This window comes from Palaemon carinicauda, chromosome 35, assembly GCF_036898095.1.
Source record: "Palaemon carinicauda isolate YSFRI2023 chromosome 35, ASM3689809v2, whole genome shotgun sequence".
Taxonomy (NCBI): Eukaryota; Metazoa; Arthropoda; class Malacostraca; order Decapoda; family Palaemonidae; genus Palaemon; species Palaemon carinicauda.
Genome location: NC_090759.1, coordinates 66,488,554 through 66,511,518, shown reverse-complemented (window position 1 = coordinate 66,511,518; position 22,965 = coordinate 66,488,554). Strand labels below are relative to the sequence as shown.

The 22,965-nt window shown below is 43.8% G+C and overlaps 1 protein-coding gene and 3 non-coding genes across 6 annotated transcripts in view; all 4 read left to right on the top strand.

The window, feature by feature from the left end:
* LOC137627825 (annexin B9-like) overlaps positions 1 to 22,965 on the top strand; it is a 236,275-nt gene that overhangs the window by 52,936 nt on the left and 160,374 nt on the right. The window lies entirely within an intron of this gene.
* LOC137628019 (small nucleolar RNA U3) lies at positions 2,320 to 2,530 on the top strand. The gene has a single exon (XR_011041321.1). It is a non-coding gene; the product is annotated as a small nucleolar RNA U3 (small nucleolar RNA).
* LOC137627989 (small nucleolar RNA U3) lies at positions 5,996 to 6,201 on the top strand. The gene has a single exon (XR_011041296.1). It is a non-coding gene; the product is annotated as a small nucleolar RNA U3 (small nucleolar RNA).
* LOC137627988 (small nucleolar RNA U3) lies at positions 18,594 to 18,799 on the top strand. Its single transcript, XR_011041295.1, has one exon. It is a non-coding gene; the product is annotated as a small nucleolar RNA U3 (small nucleolar RNA).

Here is a 22,965-nt window from a genome sequence, read left to right as displayed (position 1 = left end):
CTTGTGGCGCTTTGCATTGGCGTTGTTGTTGCAGTCAGTGAGGAAGTCAAGAGGCATCTTGATTGGGTAGTTGTAGACCACAGCTTTCTACAACTTCTGGGCAGGATCCGGTAATATTGGGAGGATTCCCTCTGAAGAATTTTACTATAGGGAAAGTATGTGGATGTAAGACAGGTGATTACTAAGTATAAGAAAGGAAAGGCATGAATTGTGTTCTAACTTACTATTGAATGGATATAGCTTATTGCGATTCAGGGGTTAACCAAGGTTTGTATGGTGTGTCAAGGAGGAAAAGTTCTAAAAGGCTGTCGGAATTAGCGAGAGATTCCAGAAGGTATAAGTTATCAAGAATAGCTTAACATGTATTCATAACAGCTGCAAATTTCGAAATAGACGACTTGACTAATGGGTCTCCCTGACTACTCCCCCCCCCCTTATTACACTCAAAAAAAAAGTATACTAAGCAAGCTGTAGCTTCTATATTTTACGGTAGAATTTAACTGATTTTATGTTATTAATTGAATAGCATTAAGTGTTTTCACGGTCAAGATTACGTAGGTGCCTTTTCCAGGGAAAAAATACTAAGAGTAAGAAAACGTCTGACTAATTTTTTTCTATACATCTTGTGTGAAATTATACTATTTTTGGTAATGTGGTAATATACATTTTTATTAACTGCATTGATTAAATTTCTTCTACATATCACTTTTGCATTATTCTTTTCCTTAAATAGCATAAGAGAATTTAATAAATTCAGTAGTAGAATGAAGATCAGGTAGTCAGTACATTTCAAGAGAATTCTTTTCTTGGCAAAATTTGTGGGATGATTGTGTCATTCAGTTAGAAATTATTGTGTAAGTTTTTGCTGGACAATCAAGCAAGCAAGCAAGCTGAGGGCAACGCTCTTTGCATCTTCTCTGCCACTGAGTCTTTTCCATGGGCTGCCAACAAAAGCACCCATATCTAGGACAAGTTAGACAATCTTGGGAAGTGGCTCTTGAGCAGTCTCAGCTCCTGAGCAGTCTCAGCTCAGGTTTCAGATAGAGCTTGCTTGCTGTAGATTGCCCGGAATCTTATCTGCATGGGGGCACTTTGGACAAAGTGTCCTAGCGGCCCTCAGGTCAATTATGTAGTTCTGCCCATAGAGTGATTGTAACAATATAACCTTTTCTTATTTGGGCACTTATAGAGTGCCCCTTGCTCTGCCTCAGAGCTATAACTATTACTTTGCACCCAGAGCATTATTATTTTTCTTAGCCCGAAGGCCAAGTTGAGTAAGTGGCTTGCCCCTGAGCTCTCTCAAATCGGTCCCTTTCAGGAGCTGGAATGAAGAGTTTTAGTGGTAGGAACAGTGGTATAGTAATAAGTCCCAGTAAGCACGAGAGACTGGGAAAGGAAAGGAGAATGTTTTAGTAGAAGAGAAAAGGAGCAGATTTAAGTATAAAGACTTATCTTTGCTTGAGGGGGTGGGTGAGGCAGTGGGCTTTGTTGGAGGAGGGGAAGGATTTGGCTTAAGGTTTGACTGAGGACTGGGAAATTGTTAGGTGTAGGTGGGTGCTCCGCTTTCTTCATTTTGGCAGTAGGTGGGCCTGGGGAAGATGCAGAGGTGGCGGCCTTAGGTGTGGTGGTTGGTTGTTCCTTGGGTGCAGCTTCCGTGGGTTGAACAGCGAGCCAATACTCTTGCAGACACTCTGCACAGGAACACTCGCTGTAGTGGGGCCCGTGTGTAGGTGGCGTGCGAAGGTAGGCAGTTTTGGAGAGCTGGTGGGATGTTGAGAAAATGCTGGTATATGGATCTTTGAATGGTGGTGCAATTTTTTCCAAGTGTTTTGGTCTGCTCTGCTGCTCCTTGAAGAAGGGGATACATGTGAGGGTGAGGGCGAGGCAGTCAGAGCACTCACATCAAGGTTGTGGTGGTACATCTCTGGGTCATATGCAGGCACGAAACCAACATGGTTGATTAGGTCCTCTCTACAAGAAGAGTACCATTTGCAGTCCTTGCAGTTGGGAATTGAGGTGTCATTTGATACAGTCTTCTGCAGTGGCGGAGCCATTCAGGATATAGGTCCCAAGCAAAGTCCTTTAACCGTTTAAATGACACGGACATAATGGCTGAGAAATCCTGGCCGAGATCAGGAAATCGAGAGAGTTGGCAGGGAGACTGGTGTCGCCTGTGCCGGGTAAGCAGTGGTGTCCCTTGTGCTGGGTAAGAGAATCATTCAGCTGGCGAGAGAGACGTCTTTCCTGGTTAGGAGCTGAGAGGAGACTGATCCAGACTGAGAGGATTTCCCTACCAGTCTCGTCTCAGGAGCTAAAGGTATGATCATACTACATACAGTGGGATCAATGCTATAGTGTGATTGGCGATTTCAAGTCCAAAACTCGGAACGAGTTCAACCACAACGACGAGGTTGAGTGTCGTCCTCTGAGTGGGAAGCGGCTCTTTAAGTATTCACTTACTCCTGAGCATTGAAGACTGTTCCCTCATGGGCTCGCCCTTGAGTGGAGGAGGATGCACAGGCTGAGTGGTTTAGCTCCAATCTACTAAGGATTCTGCGCTTTTCTTTGAAATTCCCTTAATGGGATAAAAAGGTCATCATCATCTCCTCCTAGAGTTATTGACGCAAAGGGCCTCAGATAGATTTCACCACTCATATCTATCTTGAGCTTTTAATTCAGTACTTCTCCATTTATCATCTACTTTGTGCTTCATAGTCCTCAGTCATGTAGGCCATAGTCTTCCAACTCTTCTAGTGCCTTGTGGAGCTCAGCTGAACGTTTGGTGAACTAATCTATCTTTGGAAGTGCGAAGAGCATGCCCAAACCATCTCCATCTACCCCTCATCATGATATCATTCACATATGGCACTCGAGTAATCTCTCATATAGTTTCATTTTTATTCCTGTCCTGCCATTTAACTCCTAATAATCTTCTGAGGGCTTTCTTCTTAAATCTACTAAATCCATTGGAGATTGTTTCATTGTCATACCATGATTCATGTTCATAGAGTAACACCGATCAATAATCTGATATAGTCTGAATTTTATATGTAATTTCAGGCGATTTAATTTCCAAATTTTACTTAACCTAGCCATTGTCTGATTTGCTTTTTCCAATCTTTCACTAAACTCTAATTCTAAAGACCCTGCATTGGATATCATAGTTCCTAAATACTTAAATGATTCTACCTTATTAATCCTTTCTCCTTCCAATGATATTTCATCTTCCCTTGAATACTCCGTTTTCATCGTCTGTCTATCTTCTATTTATCTTGAGCCCAACCTCGTGTGATATTTCATGCATTCTGGTAAGCAAGCATTGTGAATTCTGTGGTGTTTTGCTAACAAGGACAGCATCATCAGCATGATCTAGGTCTGCTAAATTCCTATCAACAATCCAGGCCATTCCTTCTCCACCATCTCTGACTGTTTTATGCATTATAAAATCCATGAGGAGGATAAATAACAGAGGTGACAACACGTTCCCTTAGAGTACTCCGCTGTTCACTGGGAATTCATTTGATAAGACTCCATTAACATTAACTTTGCACTTTCTATGCTCATGAACAGACTTAATTAAATTTATATATTTAAGAGGAGTTCCATAATAACATAGGACTATCCACAAAATTGACCGGTGCTCACTATCAAAGGCCTTTTCATAGTCCACAAATGCCATCAAAAGAGGGTGTCTGTATTCTACGTATCGCTGTACAACATGTCTCAAAATGAAAATTGGGTCATTGCAACTTCTATCTTTTCTAAATCCTGCTTGTTCATCTCTCAGCTTTTCATCAATCTTTCTCTCCAGTCTCTTTAAAATATGCATACTACTGTATATATTTTCATAACAACTGACGTAAGTGTTATGCCTCTGTAATTATTGCAATCAGTCAGGTCTCCTTTTTTTGCTATTTTCACCAACACTCCTAACTCCCATTCATCTGCTTTTGCCTCTTCATGCCCCATTCTACAAAATAAACTTGTGTAAGTAGTCTGGGAGTCACTTCATTTTCGACCAGTATCATCTCGGCAGTTATTCCATTGTATCCCGGGGCTTTCCATCTCTTTAGTTTTTTGAGGATAGCTTCGACTTCAAACACACTGAATTCATTCATGGGCACATCAAGGTCATTATCAACTTCAGGTATATCAATCAAATTATTCCCATCATATCTCCTATTCATAACCTCACTAAAGTGTTCCATCCAACGTTGTCTTTCTTCATCTTCTGTTGCTATAGCAGGACCATCTCTCTTTTTAATGGGTATATGCTTCTTCTTATTTGCCCCAGTCGAGATTTCATTAATAATTCTATGAGCGATTCTTACACCATAGCCAGTTCCTGAATTCATAGCATGCAGGGATTGGCTGGCTGCAGGGGGGTCCTGAGGTGGCAGGGTTTCTTGGTGGCGGTGGGGTTGTGCTTTGAGGACTTGCCCTCCTTCTTCTTCGTGACTGGGGGTTGGGGCTATAGAAGCCTGTTCTGGAGCTTTTTGCTCTTGTAAGGAGGTGGTTCCTTCAGTCTTCCAGTGATGTTTTCATACTTGGCATCGTGATATGTTAGTAGTCCCATCTGCATCAAATCTTGTGGTCTTTAGCATCCATGTCAACATCAACCTCTAAGTTGAACTTTTCACGGAGAAACCCATAATCTCTTGCATTCTAGTATCTGCAACAGGGCTTGCATGGCTTCCTAAAGAGCCCACGATGGAAACAAGCTTCTGGCAATCTAGGTGTGTGCTTGTGGTTCCTATCCCTATGGCAGAAGTTTTGGCAAGGAATGCCCTTGGGTTGTATACTGTTTTGCATTTGGATCATAGGAACTTTGCACAAGTATTTGGGAAATTGGAACTTTAAATTCTCAGGTATTTGAGTCATAAAAACTCTAAACAATCACATGTATGGGTCATACATCCTTTGAATGCTCAGGTTTGTGGGCCATACAAACTTTAAATGCTCAAATATGAAAATATGTATTTCAAATTAGTCAGCCAGTCAGTACAGATTGCCCGGGCATTTAGCTTGGACGAGGATTCTTAGACAATACGTCATAACCCCCATGGGGTGCAGACTTAACCTTACAATCAGTCTTGCAAGTTCCTGGCTCACGAGAAACTTTTTCTTTTCCAGAGGTAGCTCCACCCAGAGCAAATTGTCAAGTCTTTAGGGGAATAGGAACGTTTCGCTAAAGATTTTGGAGCATAGGAACTATAAATGCTCTAGAGTTTCTTGAAATAGACAAACAAGACAACTCATTATTACTTGAATTATTGGTATAACTTTTGAAATAAAAGAAAGTATTCCATAAGAGTTATATTTTTAGTTGTTTCAGACTGGCTCTAAATTTTCTAGCGCTGCAGAGGTTCAAGATGGAGGACATGACCAGGATCTTCCTTCCTTGAGCTATAATGTCGAAACAGCAAAAAGATAAAAGATGTTACTTATTAATCAGTAGAATATAATTGTTTTCTGCTCATAAATAAAATCCGTATCCTAAACTTCTGCAATCAAGACCACGTGGGTCACATTTTCTAAAAGAAACCATGCATAGCAAGAAAAGTTACCGGACAAGCCAACTTTTTCTTTTCATCATGTAATTAAAAGAAATCAAACACCATTTTAGTAACGGGATTATATTTATTTTCCAGTAACTACAATATTTTATATGTTATTATCATATCATATCGTCATATTCTTTTATTTATCCGAATTGTATTATTGGTTCACTTCCCTTGTTTGGTTCGATTTGATGTTTATACTTGAAATAATTTTACCTGGAAAATTATTACTGATAATGTGGTTTATTTTTTCTTTTCCTATTCTTGTGTAACGATTTTCATTAACTATTTTATAAGAAAAATATTTCAATATTACCATATTTATGAATCTTTCTATCATGTTACAAAGGGATAGATATTAACATAAATTTGCTTAATCATGATGAGAGTCAGCATCCTGTGTGGTGAGGTGTTGAACTTTGGAAGATGAAGGTATGATCATACTACATAGGATCAATTCTATAGTGTGATTGACGAGTTTAAGTCCAAAACTCGGAACGAGTTCAACCACGATGACGAGGTTGAGTGTCGTCCTCTGAGCGGGAAGCGGCTCTTGAGTATTTACTTACTCCTGAGCATTGAAGACCGTTCCCTCATGGGCTCGCCCTTGAGTGGAGGAGGACGTCACAGGCTGAGTGGTTGAGCTCCAATCCACTATGGATCCTGTGGTTTTCTTTAAAATTCCCTTAATGGGATAAAAAGTTCTCTAATCAATTTCCTTTAAAGGAAAGTAAAGCATTTCTCATATGAAGTTTTACCATGTCTGTACAAAATTGTCTCTCAATGATATTTTAGCTGGATGTTGGCTCTTGCTAAGATTGTATTCCACAATTTTAAAGTGAAATGATATTTCTTTTTTATATGATAAATATATCTTGCGTATATATATATATATATATATATATATATATATATACATACATACATATATATATGTATATTATATATATATATATATATATATATATATATATATATATATATATATATATATATACACATACACACACACACACATATATATATATATATATATATATATATATATATAAATATATATACATACATATATATATAATACTCACATATATATATATATTATATATGTATATATATATATATATATATTTGTAATAATAATAATGATTTGATAAAAAGTCCTTTTTGATGAGTGAAGGGTAAGGTCCCTGTGGCAGGAGCTTAGTTTTGACTGGCTGGGGAAGGAGAAGAAATATGGGAAGGTTTGGGTACTGGTAGGGTTGGGATGACTAGATCAGGAACAGTGGTAGGTCGGAGATGACGTCTTCGATGTGGGACCCTTTGCGACTTAGGCGGCTACATCGGTGCTTCGGGTGATGTAGTCTGGGGGATGGTCTTCATTGCCGCAATTCTTTTCAGACTCTTTGGACACCACCTGTTCCAGGCATGATGGGAAAGGACACAGTTGGGACATTTATAAAAGGCCTCATTCCCTTCCTTATGTGCATCAATGCAGGTCTGAGTTGGTTGTCTTCAATTTGCAGATGCCACAGACCATGGGGCTCCTGCAGTCAGCTTTATGATGTACGCAGTGCTGGCAGTAGTAGAATTCTAGTGTGTCCGGCATGAAGTCCTCAATGGGGAAGGTTCCCCATAATCATAGGTCTAGGGAAGGTGGGATGGGCCCAATGAAGGTGACAGTGACCTTCTTTGTGGGCTCTTCACCACTGCCCTTGTGGCGCTTTGCATTGGCGTTGTTGTTGCAGTCAGTGAGGAAGTCAAGAGGCATCTTGATTGGGTAGTTGTAGAACACAGCTTACTACAACTTCTCGGCAGGATCCAGTAATATTGGGAGGTTTCCCTCTGAAGAAGGCTGGTGCTGTCTTAATCCTTATTTGTTATTATTAGGTCACCATTGAGGTTGAGTCTCACTGTGACATGGAATATGTTCGTACGTTCGTTCGTAGTGTATTAAAGCCAACACTTCTTGTTTGGCAGGGCCTTTCCCTTGGTCGGCCCGTAGGTAACTTGCAAATTGTAAGGTAGGTTGATAATTTAAAAGGAAATTTCAGAAGTTTTTAGTAGTAGAGATAGTTGTGAACAGGGTAAGGATGATGGTGGTAGTAAGAGAGGGCCATCATGTCATGGATATTGGTTTTTAGAAAAGTGGGGTGTAAGGCCTTTGAATATTAGGGAAAGGTTACAGGTGGGGTTGTCCAACCCTTTACTCCCTAGGGTCCCTGCAGAAAGTTTTTAGTAGTAGAGTAAGTTAAGAAAATACAGATGATGTGAATAGGGCCTTACGGTGAGGGGATGAGATGGTTAAATGTGTATTCTGAGGTCATTACCTTGGCGGAGGTAGTCTTGAAAGCAATTGTCTGTCTCTATGTTTTCAACAATTGCTTTTCCCAGTGTGGCTGCAGCCGGCCAGGCCTGTGGTCAGTTGATGTCTATTTGTAGATCACCTCTCAGCTGAGTTGTTTCCCTACACTAGTAGGTAGTGCAGGAGGGCCTGTTGTGGTGTGACATCACAGTGATCACAGGGTCTTTTAATGTTATCCAGGATTTCCCAGTTAGCCTTGTATCCCAGTCTGAGCCTGTGTATACATACAGCTTGCTCTCTTGGGGTGTATCTGTCTAAGGGTGGAGGCTCAACCTCCATGGCCCATTTGTACCATGTGGCAGAGGGAGAGCCATTCCCTATCCACTCGTATAGTTCCTTGATTAAATTGTCTTTGAGATGTGACTTTACTTTGTTTCTAATCTGTTGTAGTGCAGGCTGTATGTACCTGTACACTTTGTATGTGCCTGGTGCTTTTGGCTAGTTCATCGGTCTTCTCATTCCCTGGTATCCTGATGTGACTGGGGATCCAGTTTAGTGACCTGTCTATCTCTTTCATTGTGCTGATACAAACGTGATTTGATATCAGCTAGCAGGGCCTTGTGTTCTTTATTCTTTTCCTGTTGCAAGGCTTGTATTGAGGATTGTGAATCGGTATGTATGACCACTGTCCCTTCCTCATTTTCAGTAGAGTATCGTAGAGCTTGTTTTATTGCAACAAGTTATGTCTGCATGGTGGAGACATTGTTTGATGTCCTCCAGCAGGCCGTAAGGTTGCTGGAGAATACTGCAGCTCCCGCTGTTTGGGTTCCAGGGTCTACAGTACCGTCAGTATAGTAGATCTATGCCCCAGCTGTTTCTGCTAAGCGGATTGCTGCCTGAGCTGCATTTCTAAGTTCCTCCATTGTGCAATCTTCCTTTGTTCTTGGAAGCTTAGTATATCTGTAGGTTGCTACTTGTTTCTTCCAAGGTGGAATGATGGAATATGGGATGTGCAGCTGTGATGGCAGCTATTGCTGCATAGGAAGGGGCATTTCTGATGAAAGGCAGATTAAACTTAGGATGCTGTTTTGGAACTGTAGAGGTGGACTGTGCTGCTGGCCTTGCAGTCATTTGAGTATAGAAGCAAACGGCATATGTTTCAGATCCACACAGTCTCAGCCAAGCTCTCGCGCCGACAACATCTCCTCTCTCTCTCTCGCTGATCCGCTCAAACTGAAATTTTCGGTGCGGTCTCCGTAGAGTTTCTCCACCATGTCCGTCTTCCACATCGGAGATTGGGCATGGAACCTTTACCCCGAAGACGACGAACACTGCAGGGACCGTTACGACAATCCTTTGTGTGACTACGACTGCTGCGAAGCATACCAGAAAAGAAGAGTGCACCTATTCAACGCAGTAGGCCTTAGAACCACCGATGTAGACAAAACTCTATGACTATCCATCATGTCAGATGCAGCTGCAAAGGGTGCAAAGTCGCCTCTATCAAGGTCCACTACAGGACCATGAAACCAGCTAACAGGGAAGTAACTACACCGCCTCCCAAATGAAGGAAGAGCCCTGAACGCCCTTCACCAGTTCCAGTACCATCCCCACCATCACCTTTTGTGACTCCAAGGACTGAGAGCTCAGCCTCGTCCTTGTCAGTCCCTTCAACTCCACAGCAGACAGTTGCAGTTACCACACTCCAACCTCGGCGCCTGAGACCTTCAATGCCATGGAGACTGAATCTGCTGAGACCCAGGGGAACCATCCCGTGGACTGTAACTGTACTGTCTGCCTCACTCAACTCCTTCATGAAGCCTCAGCCTTTGCTGCCAGCATCCCAGTTCCACAGACCGAAGCCAAGAAACCACTGCCAAAATTCAGGCTCACCCAGACTGACAGCTCTATCTCTTACGCCACAGTTGCTGCCATGGCTGCAAAGCCTGGCATGCAACTTTCAGCTCGACCCAACTGGAAGGGAGACCTTATAATCATCCCTAAGGACCAGGAAACTGCCAGATCCCTCCAGGAGGAACCAGCTTTGACACTGCTTGACCCTGCCATGATCCAGAGGAAAGCAGTCATTGCCAGATATCCCATCACCATGCCCATCTCCATCGCCACCTCATGCAGCAACATAGACAAGGCAGTGCGCTGCATGTGCAAGAATGACGTCCCAGTCAGAAGGCTGATAGCCACCTTCATCGGTCCAGTGCCTTCCTCACTGGATCTAGGAGTCTGGGGGACATTCCCCATTGAAGAGTACACACCTGAACCCCTCAAATGTTACTGCTGCCAGAGATACGGCCACCACAAGGAAGAGTGCAGAGGCCATATCATCTGCGGAGTCTGCAGCCAACGTCACTGCACAGAAATGTGCATCCAGGCCCACAAGGACGGAAAAGAAACCAAACCAAAGTGCCCATCTGCTCCTGGCCTCACCATGCCTGGAACAGGTGCTGCCCAGAGAGACTAAGGAGGATAGCTGCCTTGAAAAGCTCTTCCTCCCCAAAACAACCAAAAACACCTGCAACCCAGCCACCCAAGGACAAGCGACCTCCTCGCCAGAGGAGACAACGCCAGCCGCCCACTGCTCCTGTACCAGTACCTGCCAATCAGCCGCAAGCAGCACCTCTTCCTCAATCTACGTCCTCCAACCCACCTCAATCCCTGGCTCAACAACTTGAGTCACTGCCCTTGGGAGACCTCATCCCGATCGCCTTCAAGATCCTCACCAGAGTCCTGTCCCTAACCAGGATCCCCAACTGCATGCAGTTACTCCACCAGTTCCAGCTTCCAACCACCGAGCAGGGATAAGCTTATTTGCTTAAACCTACTTCTTTTCTCTCTAACTAAAGAAAAAACTTCTCTCCTCTCCCAGTCTCTTCTACTTACTAAGACTTGCTCCTATAACCACTTTTTCTCTGACTGACAGACTCTGTCTGTTAACCTTTCATTTCATGGACCTAAAGAGGAGTCTCTCATCCGGGTCACTTCCCTCACTTCCACGTCAGATGCTAGAAATCCCTTATAGAGTAATATATCCTCCCCTTTTGTATGTTCCAGTAACACTGTAAAGATCACCCTTTGCCTTTTTAATGTTGCAGTATCGGCCTCCTCTGGGAGACCACCCTTCTCCAATTAATATTCTCTTACGGGCTGCCCAATGGCAAGAGCCCATGTTATGTCACTGGATGCAGTGTTGCGTAGGAAGCTGGCGGCTGCAGACTCCACAGACCGTGGCTGCTCTGCAGTCCTCCTTGTGGTGGCGGAAACGTTGGCAGTTGTAGCAGTGTAATGGGTCACTCTCAAAGTCCTTTTTGGGGAAGGATCCCCATAGTCCAAGGTCAAGTGATTGTGGGACTTGTCCAATGAAGGTGATGGTGACTCTCATGGTGGGCTGCTTGTTGCTGCCCAGGTGATGTTCAGCATTGGCATCATTGCTGCAATCTGTGATGAAGGACAATGTCATCTTAGTGGGAAAGTTGCGCATCACTGCCTTCCTCAATCTCTTGGCAGGATCAAGACTCCTCTGAAGAAGGCTGGAGCTATCTTGGTCCTTCAGGGTGATAATCATATCACCCTTGAGATTTGCTCTGGCAGTTAACTTGATTCCAGGGTTAGCAGTTGCGATGGCGGCTACTACTACATAGGACGGTGCACCTTCTGCAGCTGGCAATTTAAATTTTGGTAGCTGCTTTGGATCAGTGAAAGCTGGAGATGGGTCTGGAGCAGGCTATACATCATGGGTGAGGAAGGCTGTGGCTTCAGTTAGTAGCTGAGACAGGCATCTGGTGTAGTTGCAATCTGACAGATGTGACTCTGCCATATCAGATGCCTGAGTGTCTCTGGAGGTTTCAAGGTCCATGGCTAATATGTCAGCCTTAGGTACTGGAGTAGAGGTCAGCGGAGTGGTAGCTGGAGCTGAGGCCTGTGCTAGGTTGTTGGCAGTGTCTTTGCTGGGATCTGAGTGGAGGGCCAATACTCACGAACACACAACTTGCAATTGCAGCCATTTCGGTGGCACCGTTCATTAGGTGGCACATAGAGTCTGTCAGTATCTCTCCTCGTCGATGGCATGGTGTAAGGATGATGGTATAAGGTGCATCGTCTGCTGGACGGGTTATATCCAGAAAACTTTGTCTGGTCTTACACTCCTTAAAGAAGGGGATACATGCTACACTGAGGGAGGTACAGTCAGAGCATGTACATCTTATAAGGTGGTGGGCCATTCCTTGGTCATGCTCAGGCCCAAAACCAACATCTCTGATTAGTTCATCTGTGTAGCAGCAGCATCTTTGGCAATGATCGCACCTGCAATCAGAGGTGGTGGGTTGGTACAGTGCCCTGCAGTGGCGAATCCAATCTAGATATAGTTCCCATGCGAAGTCATTTAGCTGGAGACAGGCCTTGGCCATGATGACAGTGAAATTCTGGCTAATTCCAGAAAATCCTGGCACATGGTAGGGGAACCTGGTGTCCTCTGTGCCGGGTAAGCAGTGTTCTTGAGCAGGGATGGTTGGTTGGTATAGATATCCCGGGCATTTCGCCTGGACGGTGGCTCTTAGACTAGGTCATAGCCCCCAACAGGTGTAGCCCTGACATTACGATCGGTTCTTCAAGTTCCTGGCTCACGAGAAACTTTTCTTTTTCAAACATTAGCTCTGGCCAGAGCTGTTTTACAAAACAGACAATCAGTTTGGCCAACAGCAAGTCCAAAAGCAACCGGCTCGCCGCCAGAACCTACAGTGAGATCAGCACCTTGAGCATAACTGCAAGTAGGGAGGTGCGGCCGCTCAGCACCAAGAGAATGACTGCCAGGAGGACCAGAAAACGAGGTCCATACTGGAACCGAAGTGAAAAGTTTTAGTGGTAAATAAAAGTAGTGACAGTATCAAGGAGAGAGAGGAGGGATTAGATTATGTTGGAGGGGTTCTGAACAAGGGATTAGACTTTAACTACAAGCCGTAGGATCAAGGGGATTAGCTTTTCAACGGGTAAAGACTTGACTTGGGAGATGAGGGAGGAAACTGAAGGGTCAGGAGGAGGAATCTGGGTAGGATTGGGAACACTTACTTACTTACTAAGATTGCCATGCCTATAGCATGATTCGGGCTCTTGCACTAAAGGCAGCCCGTAAGAGAATTATATTTTTATAGGGTGGCCTCCCAGAGGATGCCGAAGTACAGCAACGTTCAATAGACAAGGGTAGGTTTTATGAGTTGCTGAAATTTCAAAATAGGGTCATTATTTACTTTACAAGGGGAGGGATATAAAGCAATGGCGTGTAAGTGAGGGAAGTGACCCGGAGGAGAGACTCCTCTTTAGGTCCACGAAAAGAAAGGTTAACAGACAGAGTCTGTCAGTAGGAGAAAAATTATCATAGTAGCGAGTTCCAGTTAGTAGAAAAAGTAGGTTTAAGCAAATAAGCTTATCCCCGCTCACTGGTTGGCAACTGGAACTGTCGGAGTAACTCCATGAAGTTGGGGATCCTGGCGAGGGACAGGACTGGTGAGGATTTTGAAGGTTAAAGGAATGAGGTTTGCCAAGGGTAGTGACTCAACTTGTTGAGTGAGGAGTTAGGTTGGGTTGAAGGGTATAGGTTGTGGGAGAGGTGCTGTTTGCAGCTGGTTGGCTGGTTCAGGAATAGTGACAGTAGGTGGTTGGCGTTATCTCCCCTGGCGAGGAGGTCGCTGGTCCTTGGGCAGCTGAGTTATAGTTGTTTTTGGTTGTTTGGGCTTAGAAGTGCTCTTTATAATAGCTATCCTCTTTAGTTGCTCAGCAGTGCCTGTTCCAGGCATGGTAAGGCCTGGTGCAGTTGGGGTACTTGGGCTTTGTTTCTTTTCCGTCCTTGTGTGCCTGGATGCACACTTCTGTACTGTGACGCTGGCTGCAGGCTTCGCAGATGATGAAGCCTTTGCACTCTTCCTTGTGATGGCGATATCGCTGGAAGCCGTAGCATCTGAGGGGCTCAGGCTGTATTCCTCGATGGGGAAAGTCCCCCAGACTCCTAGATCCAGTGAGGAAGTCATTGGTTATCAATGTTGCTGCAAGATGTAGCAATGGAGATGGGCATAGTGATGGGGTATCTGGTTATTACTGCTTTCCTCTGGATCAAGGCAAGGTCGAGCAGTGTCAAAGCTGGTTCCTCCTGGAGAGATCTGACAGTTTCTTGGTCCTTTGAGAAGATTATAAGGTCTCGTTTCCGTTTTGGTCTTGCTGTGAGTTTCATACCAGGCTTTGCAGCCATGGCAGCAACTGTGGCGTAGGAGGAGGAGCTGTCGGTCTGGTGGAGCTTGAACTTTGGTAGTGTTTTCTTGGCTTCATTGTTGGGAGCTGGAATGCTGGCGGCAATGGCAAAGTCTTCTTGTAGGAGTTGGGTAAGGCAGACAGTGCAGTTACACTCCATTGGGTGGTTTCCCAGAGGGACTGCCCGGGTCTCAGCAGGATCGGTTTCCATGGCTGTGGAAGTCTCAGGCACCGAGGTTGGATGAGTAACTGCAGCTGCATCTGTCTGGTGTGGAGTTGTAGGAGCTGGCGAGGATTGAGGTGTACTTTCAGTCCTCTGAGTCGTTATAGATGATGACTGGGGTGTTGGAGGCACTGGAGAAGGGCGTTCAAGGCTCTTCCCTCGTTTTGGCTGGGGTGTATCCCGTTCCCTGGTGGCTTTCTAGGTCCTGAAGTGCTTCAAGACCTTGTCAGAGGCGATTTTGCACTCTTGGCAGCTGCATCTCATTGTGTGAGTTGGAAGTGTCTTGTCAGAAACATCAGTTGTTCTGAGGCCAACTGTGCTAAATAGTTTCACTCTTCTTTGTTGGTAGGCATCGCAGCTGTCACAGTCACAAGAGGGATCGTTGTAACGGTCCCTACAGTGGCGTTCTCCATCGGGATAAAGGTGCCATGCCCAGTCTCTGAGGTAGAATACGTTCATGGTGACGAAACTCAAGGATCAGCGCACTGAAATTTTCAGTTGCCCAGATTATAAAGAGAGAGAGAGAGAGAGAGAGAGAGAGAGAGAGAGAGAGAGAGAGAGAGAGAGAGAGAGAGAGAGAGAGAGAGAGAGAGAGAGATATTTTCAGTGCGAGCGCTCAGCTGAGACTATTTGGAAACAGGGTTGATGACTGCGTTAGGATCGGTAACAGGGTTAGGATCAACTGAAGCAGGATCAGTGGGAGGATGACGAGGAGGCCTGGAACGTGGAGCCCTTTGGGGCTGCAGTGGCTGCTGCGGTGCTGCTGCAGTGGCTGCTGCGGTGCTGCTGCTGTAGAGGTAAGTGGAGCTGCCTGTGGTGTTGATAATCTTCTGAGAAACTGTGGACACTTCTTATTCCAGGCATGATGGGGTCCAGCACAGTTTGGACACTTGGCATGTGTTTCTGATCTATTTTTATGCGCATCTATGCATACTTGGGTAGCGTGACGGTGGCTGCAGACTCCACAGACTGCTGGGCTTCTGCAGGCCTCCTTTTGGTGGAAGCCCTGACAATTGAAGCAGCGCAATGGGTCACTCCTATAATTCTTTGTGGGAAAAGATCCCCACAGTCCAAGGTCCTGTGTTGGTGGGATAGGGCCAATGAAAGTGACAGTGATATTTCTGGCAGGCTGCTTGTGGCTACCCAAATGTCTCTCAGCATGGGCAACTTGACTGTAGTCAGTTATGGACAGTGGCATGTTGAGTGGGTAATTGGTGACAATCTCTTTTCTCAATTTCTTGGCAGGATCGAGGTAGATCAAAGAGACTTCAGTGTGTAGAAGGCTGTCGCTATCCTGATCCTTTGTGGTGAAGATTATGTCACAGTTCAAGTTGGCTCTGGCAGAGATTTTTAGTTGTAAATTTGAGGCTGCAATGGCTGCTACTGCTGCATAGGTGGGTGAACCTTCCACTGCAGACAGCTTGAATTTCTGTGGTTGTCCTGGAACTATAGGGGTAGGACGAAGGTCTGGAGTCAGCTCATCAGTTGTGGTAGATGTGGCAGGCGTTTCCTGAGATTCTGGAGCAGGTTTAGCAGTTGGAGTAGGGGTAGCAATGGCTTCTGTTGGTACAGGAGCAGGATCTCCAGATAGAAGGCGTGTAGCAGTGGATTCAGCAAGTAGCTGTGTAAGACACTGCGTACAGTTGCAGTCTTGCTGATGAGTTCCAGCCAGTGCATGAGAGATGAGGTCCATGGGAGGATCTTTTGCCTCTATTTTTGGAGTGCAAGCAGGTGGGGCGGCAGTGGTGGTAGTGGCAGGTGATTCCACTGTTGATCCACTCTTCTGTTTCTTTGCAGGTGGTGTCTTCACTTGGTTGGAACAGGGTTCTGGAGTAGCAGGAATGTTCATTGCTGGTTCATTCTTTTTCTTTCTCACAGGCTTCTTCTGTGGAGGGGGGGGGGGTGAGGTTGTGAGGGACTTGATTAGGCCATCCTCTGCCAGGTAAGGTCATCAAGCAGTCTGGATCATAATGAGCATCTGGGTCTGGTAACAGGTGTCATCTAGGTGGCCTGCCCAGTCTTCCGCATTCTTTGTAGAATTCCTGGAGGGTGGAAGTGAGATATTTCAAAGTCATAGTTCCTTGGAGGGAGTGCCCTCTTATACAAAGGAGGGTCCCTATTTCTCCTAGTGACCACTTGGTACGGAGCATCGTGAAAAAGGTTGCAGTTATCATATATTCACCATATCTTGTGATTGACACAGACCCAGTCAAGTGTCCAGCCAAACAAAGCTACCAGCTTGAGGGCATGGAATATAAGAGTCTGCCTGTGGTCGAAGTAGGACTGACAATCCCTGCATGGTTTCCTGTCTGGGTGACAGAAGGTTTGACAGGACTGGTGTTCCTTGCTTTAGCAGAACCAACAAATGAAGGTTCTGCTATACCCACTCATGGTAGACTCTTTTCGGTGTCACAGCCGAAAATTTTGGCCAGTTTCTAGTTCGATGTCACAACCGAAAATTACGGCCCGTTTGCAGTTCGGTGTTAGTGCCGAAAATTACCGCCAGCATGCTAGCAGGGGACCTGGTTATCCCCTGAGCCGAGTGAATGGTGTCCTCTGTGCGGGGTAAGCAGATTTCTGAGCGGGAGAGTAATCCTCTCAGTCTGAGAGCTGAGCTGAGATTGATGAGCAGAGAGAGCGATCCTCTCAGTAGTATGTGTGGCACTGGTGACATGGTTTCCAATCTTTGAGGCAGAAGTACTGGCAGTGTACATGCCGAGACTCATAACAAACCCAACAACTGAATGTTTAGTTGTAGGCGCTCATCTGAAAGTCGACAGTCAAAGGCAGAGCTGAAAATTTCAGCCAGCCAGAAGACTGGACTTCGAGCTGTAATTCTCTGCTAGCTCAAAATCCCAGGTAGCTAAGATGGTCCATGGGCGGCACTAACCTCGTTGAGAGCTAAGCTGGTAGGTCTTTTTTGCTCGGGTGTTGGACAGCCTGATATTTCCATCCCACGAATAGGTATAAGGTTTTACACTCATAACTGCTCCTTACTGTCCTACTCCTGATACTTCTAACTCCTAATCCAGTATTTTCTACTCACTGGTATGTGTTGCTGTGAAACTTTTTCTGCAAGTAAAACACTTTTCTTTGATTCCATGAGCAACTTGGTTTTTGGGGTGCAGGCAGCTTGGTTTGCGACTGAAATTGACACACTTGCAGTCACGCTCCTTGGGCTGAGTGACAGTACCTGCCTTGCTGCTTCCTGTTCATAAGAACAAAAATGGACATCTTTGCAGTCATGCCCTTTGGGCTAAGCGACTGTACAATTGCGCACTTTTTGTGTAACTCTTGCTTAATCGGCTATGTTGACTCAAACTTCCCTTTTGGGGCTATTACGAGGGTCCCTATTTGGAATGAAAGCTCAGGCCTATCGGGACAAGCACGCACTGCTTCTTGGCTTGTTAAAAATGATAAACAAAACTACTCACTGTTATCTGAATCATGAATATCATTATTTCGACAGCAAAAAACTTCTTTCAGATTGGCATTAGTATTCTGATATGGGCTCTTGATTTGTTTGCACCCTTGTAGATAAAAGTCTACAACAGCCATTTTAATATTCAAGAGGTATGGCTTCAAGATAGCCGACTTGACCAGTTTCTTGCTTCCTTCAGAATGAAATGTCAGGGCAGCCAAAAGATACAAAATATTAGTTAGCTATTATGCAATAGATATTGATTTCTGCTTTTGAGTACATCTTAATCTAGAGCCTTTGTTGTCAAGACCACGTGAGTCCCACATTTTAAGGAATATGATGCAAAGCAAGGAAATACTAGACAGGCTCAATGTTTCTTTTCATTGTATAATTTACGGGCTGCCAACTCAAGAGCCCGTGCTTCAACATTGTTTTTGGGGCAATCTAACAGGCAAGCGATGAAATTGTGTTCTAGAAAAAATTACAATTTGGTAACGGGATCATAGTTTCTTTCAGAAACAATATTTGACTTTTTAGAATATAATTTCATCGTATTATTCTGTTTAAGCATAGAAAGTTTTTTTTTCTTTTGTTAGATTTATGTATTCACATAATTTTTTGAGTAAATTTATTAAGATGGAATATTTGTATCATTTGTTACTCCTTTTTAAAAGTTTACTAACATAATTTCATGCAAAAACATTTCGTCAATACTACTAGATTTTAAATCTTTTTAACATTTCACAAAACGATAGATATTAACATAAATTTGCCTAATCATGATGAGAGTCAGCATCCTGTGTGGTGAGGTGTTGAACTTTGGAAGCTGATGGTATGATCATACTACATAGGATCAATTCTATAGTGTGATTGACGAGTTTAAGTCCAAAACTCGGAACGAGTTCAACCACGATGACGAGGTTGAGTGTCGTCCTCTGAGCGGGAAGCGGCTCTTGAGTATTTACTTACTCCTGAGCATTGAAGACCGTTCCCTCATGGGCTCGCCCTTGAGTGGAGGAGGACGTCACAGGCTGAGTGGTTGAGCTCCAATCCACTATGGATCCTGTGGTTTTCTTTAAAATTCCCTTATTGGGATAAAAAGTTCTCTAATCAAATTCCTATGAAGGAAAGTTAAGCTTTTCAAATATGAAGTGTTACCATGTCCATAAATTTATGTTTCGAAGATACATATTCTAGTTAACTGGTACCTGAAGTTGCTCATTAATATAGACAAGGTTCTTTTTGTGGTAGGCTACAGATTTTAGCTCATTAGGTTGGCTAACCTTTTTAGCTGGATGCGGGCTCTTGCTATCATTGTATCCCACCACTATTACTTAAAGTGGAAGGATATTTCATTTTTTTATGATGAATATATCTTGTTTATTTATACGGTTTATATATATATATATATATATATATATATATATATATATATATATATATATATATATATATATATATATATATATATATACATATGTATGTATATGTACATCTATACATATTTGTGTGTGTATATATATATATATATATATATATATATATATATATATATATATATATATATATATATATATATGTATATATAAATATATATATATATATATATATATATATATATATATATATATATATATATATATAATATATATATAAATATATATATAACATATATATATATAAATATATATATATATATAACATATATATATATACTGTATATATATATATATATATATATATATATATATATATATATATATATACTGTATATATATATATATATATATATATATATAAATATATATATATATATATATATATATATATATATAAATATATATATATATATAAATATATATATATATATATATATATATATATATATATATATATATATATATATATATATATATATAAGATCTATATCCCTTTTCCACTATGGATCCTGTGGTTTTCTTTAAAATTCCTTTAATACGATAAAAAGATCTTTAATCAATCCCTTGTAAATATAAGTTAAGGTTTAAAGGTTCCTCATAAATGGCAGAGATAAGGGACCGTGACATTGCCCTTTCATGCATGACAATGCCCTAAAGACTGGCCATATATACATATGGTCAGTGCTTAAGCCCCCCTTTCCACCCAAATTAGGACCAAGGTTGGCCACGCAATGGCTGCTTGTGACTCGGCAGATAGACCTATAGGCTCCCCCAAGCTCCCCATTCTTAGCTGATGAGGATGGTGAGGTTGTAGTGACCAAAGGAATTAACGAGTTTGAGCGAGACTCGAACCCCAGTCTGGCGATCACACGACAAGGATATTAACACATAGGCCACCTCACATTTCACCAATCAGTTTGTATGAATTTATTTTCCAACTAAGCATTTTCTAGTTGATTGGTTTGTTCGATTACCCGGCATAACAGCTGATCGGGAGGCTCTTTGGCTCAAGGCCACAGCCAAGGTACACACAGTGTTCTCTCAGTTTAGCAACTGTTCCACACCAGGAGCATAGCTGTTGTTGTCAAACTTTTTATTATAATAACTGAACTCCATAAGAACAGACTGGGAATCTTTTGCTGACATCACAAGCAAGCCATAGAACTTGGAACGGAGGAACAGATGCTCAACCCTAAGAAGCTGACTGCATGGATGAAAAAAACAGACCTCCCAAAGTCCCCCAACTGTGCCTGGCCTCATCACACCTGGAACAGGAGATGCACTGAGCGTCTAAAAAAGTTAGGCATTAGTGACCATCCCATCTACCACAGCAAAGAAAGCACCGACACAGCAACCAAAACCTCAAAGATACCACGTCCAAGACCACCTTAGCAAGCAAGCACTGTTCCTGATCCAGTCACTGTTCCTGTGGTAGACACTGCCATCACTTCAGCCACTTATCCTGCTCACTACTCCATTGCTCCAGCATCAACACCTTGCCCAAATCCTTCTCCGACCCCTCCCTCCATTTTTTTTCCCACAATTTTGATACCTTGTCCTTGCAAGACCTGATCCCCAACACCATTCACCTAGTCACCTGGGTTTTATCCCTTCTCAACATTCCTGATTTTAGTCAAACTTTATGTCAAATCTTCCCCCTCCTCCAACCAAGTCCACCGCCTCACCCACCCCTCAAGCGGAGATAAGTCATTATATTTAAAACTGCTTGTTTTTCTTCTACTAATCATCCTTCTCTCCAAGTCGCTCCTTCTCACTGGGACTTGGTGCTATATCACTTTTCTCTACCACTAAAACTCTTCCTTCCAGCTCCTGAACTGGTCTGATTTTGGGAGTGCTCACAGTGTGAGCTACATACCCACCGTAGCTCTTGGGTTAAACAAAATACTAACATTCTTTGGGCAGAGCAATGGAAATGGTCTATGGGTAGAGCAAGAGTCACTCAACGAGTGCAGGCATTCTTAAAAATCTAAGGGCAAAACTATAAGAACAATACTTCCATGGAATCTATACAACAACAGCTGCACTGTATCTTATGATGGGCGGCACACAACGTCAAATACTAGTCTGAGACCAAGTTTCTGTGCCTTTAATAAACTTATGAAGAAAGGTGGTCTCTCTGTACTGGTGCGTGTGTGTGTGCAGATTGACTGCTCGTATATCGGTCGGGGGCTCTTTGACTCGGTCATTCAGCCACCAAGGTGTGCAGACTTGACCTAGCGGTCAGAGTTTTGAAAGTTCCCGGCTCACGAGAACTTTGTTACCAGAGGTAGCTCCACACAGAACAATCTTGAGAAAAAAAAATAATAATAAAGTAAAAACACCCACTTGAAAATCAGCAAACTCAACAACAACAAGCACTCAGACTAGACATAGTTGCTAAGCCCCGAGAGCATAACTGTAGTAAGGGAGGTGCAGATGAAAAGTTTTAGTGGTACATAAAAGTGGTGATAGTAGCATGTCCCAGTTGGTAGGAAAGACTGGGAGAGGAGGGAAGGATCTTTAGTAGAAGAGAAAATAAGCAGTTTTTAGCATAGCTGCTTATCCTTGCTCTAGGGGGTGAGGGTGGAGAGTTACTATTGGAGAAAGGAGGGAGTCTGAACAAGGGAGCAGACTTTAGCTACAAGCTGAAAAATCAAGAGAATCAGCTTCTCGGGGGGCAAGGACTCTAGTTGGGAGATACGGGTGGAGGCTGAAGGGGAACGAGGAGGAATGTGGCTAGGATTAGGAATAGGAATGGTGACTGGGGTAGGATCGGTGGCAGGTGTAAGGACAGTGGCAGGCCTAGGAGTGACTGGGTCAGGGTCAGTGGATGGAAGCTGTGGAGGCCTGGAACGCGGAGCCCTTTGGGGCTTTGGTGGCTGCTGTGGTGCTACTGCTGTAAAGGTAGATGGGACAGTGTGTAATGCTGCTAATCTCTTGAGAAGCTCTGGACACCACCTATTCCAGGTATGGTGAGATCGAGCACAATTGGGCACTTAGCATGGATCTCCGACCCATTCTTCTGGGTGTCGATGCAGTGTTGCATGGGATGCTGGCGGCTGCAGACTCCACAGACCGTGGCTGCTCTGCAGTCGTCCTTGTGGTGGTGGAAACGTTGGCAGTTGTAGCAGTGTAATGGGTCACTCTCAAAGTCCTTTTTGGGGAAGGATCCCCATAGTCCAAGGTCAAGTGATTGTGGGACTTGTCCAATGAAGGTGATGGTGACTCTCCTGGTGGGCTGCTTGTTGCTGCCCAGGTGATGTTCAGCATTGGCAACATTGCTGCAATCTGTGATGAAGGACGGTGTCATCTTGGTGGGAAAGTTGCAGAACACTGCCTTCCTCAATCTCTTGGCAGGATCCAGACTCCTCTGAAGAAGGCTGGAGCTATCCTGGTCCTTCAGGGTGATAATCATATCACCCTTGAGATTGGCTCTGGCAGTTAACTTGATTCCAGGATCAGCAGTTGCGATGGCGGCTACTGCTACATAGGACGGTGCACCTTCTGCAGCTGGCAATTTAAATTTTGGTAGCTGCTTTGGATCAGTGAAAGTTGGAGATGGGTCTGGAGCAGGCTATACATCAGGGGTGAGGGAGGCTGTGGCTTCAGTTAGTAGCTGAGACAGGCATCTGGTGTAGTTGCAGTCTGACAGATGTGACTCGGCCATATCAGATGCCTGAGTGTCTCTGGAGTAGAGGTCAGCGGAGTGGTAGCTGGAGCTGAGGACTGTGCTAGGTTGTTGGCAGTGTCTTTGCTGGGATCTGAGT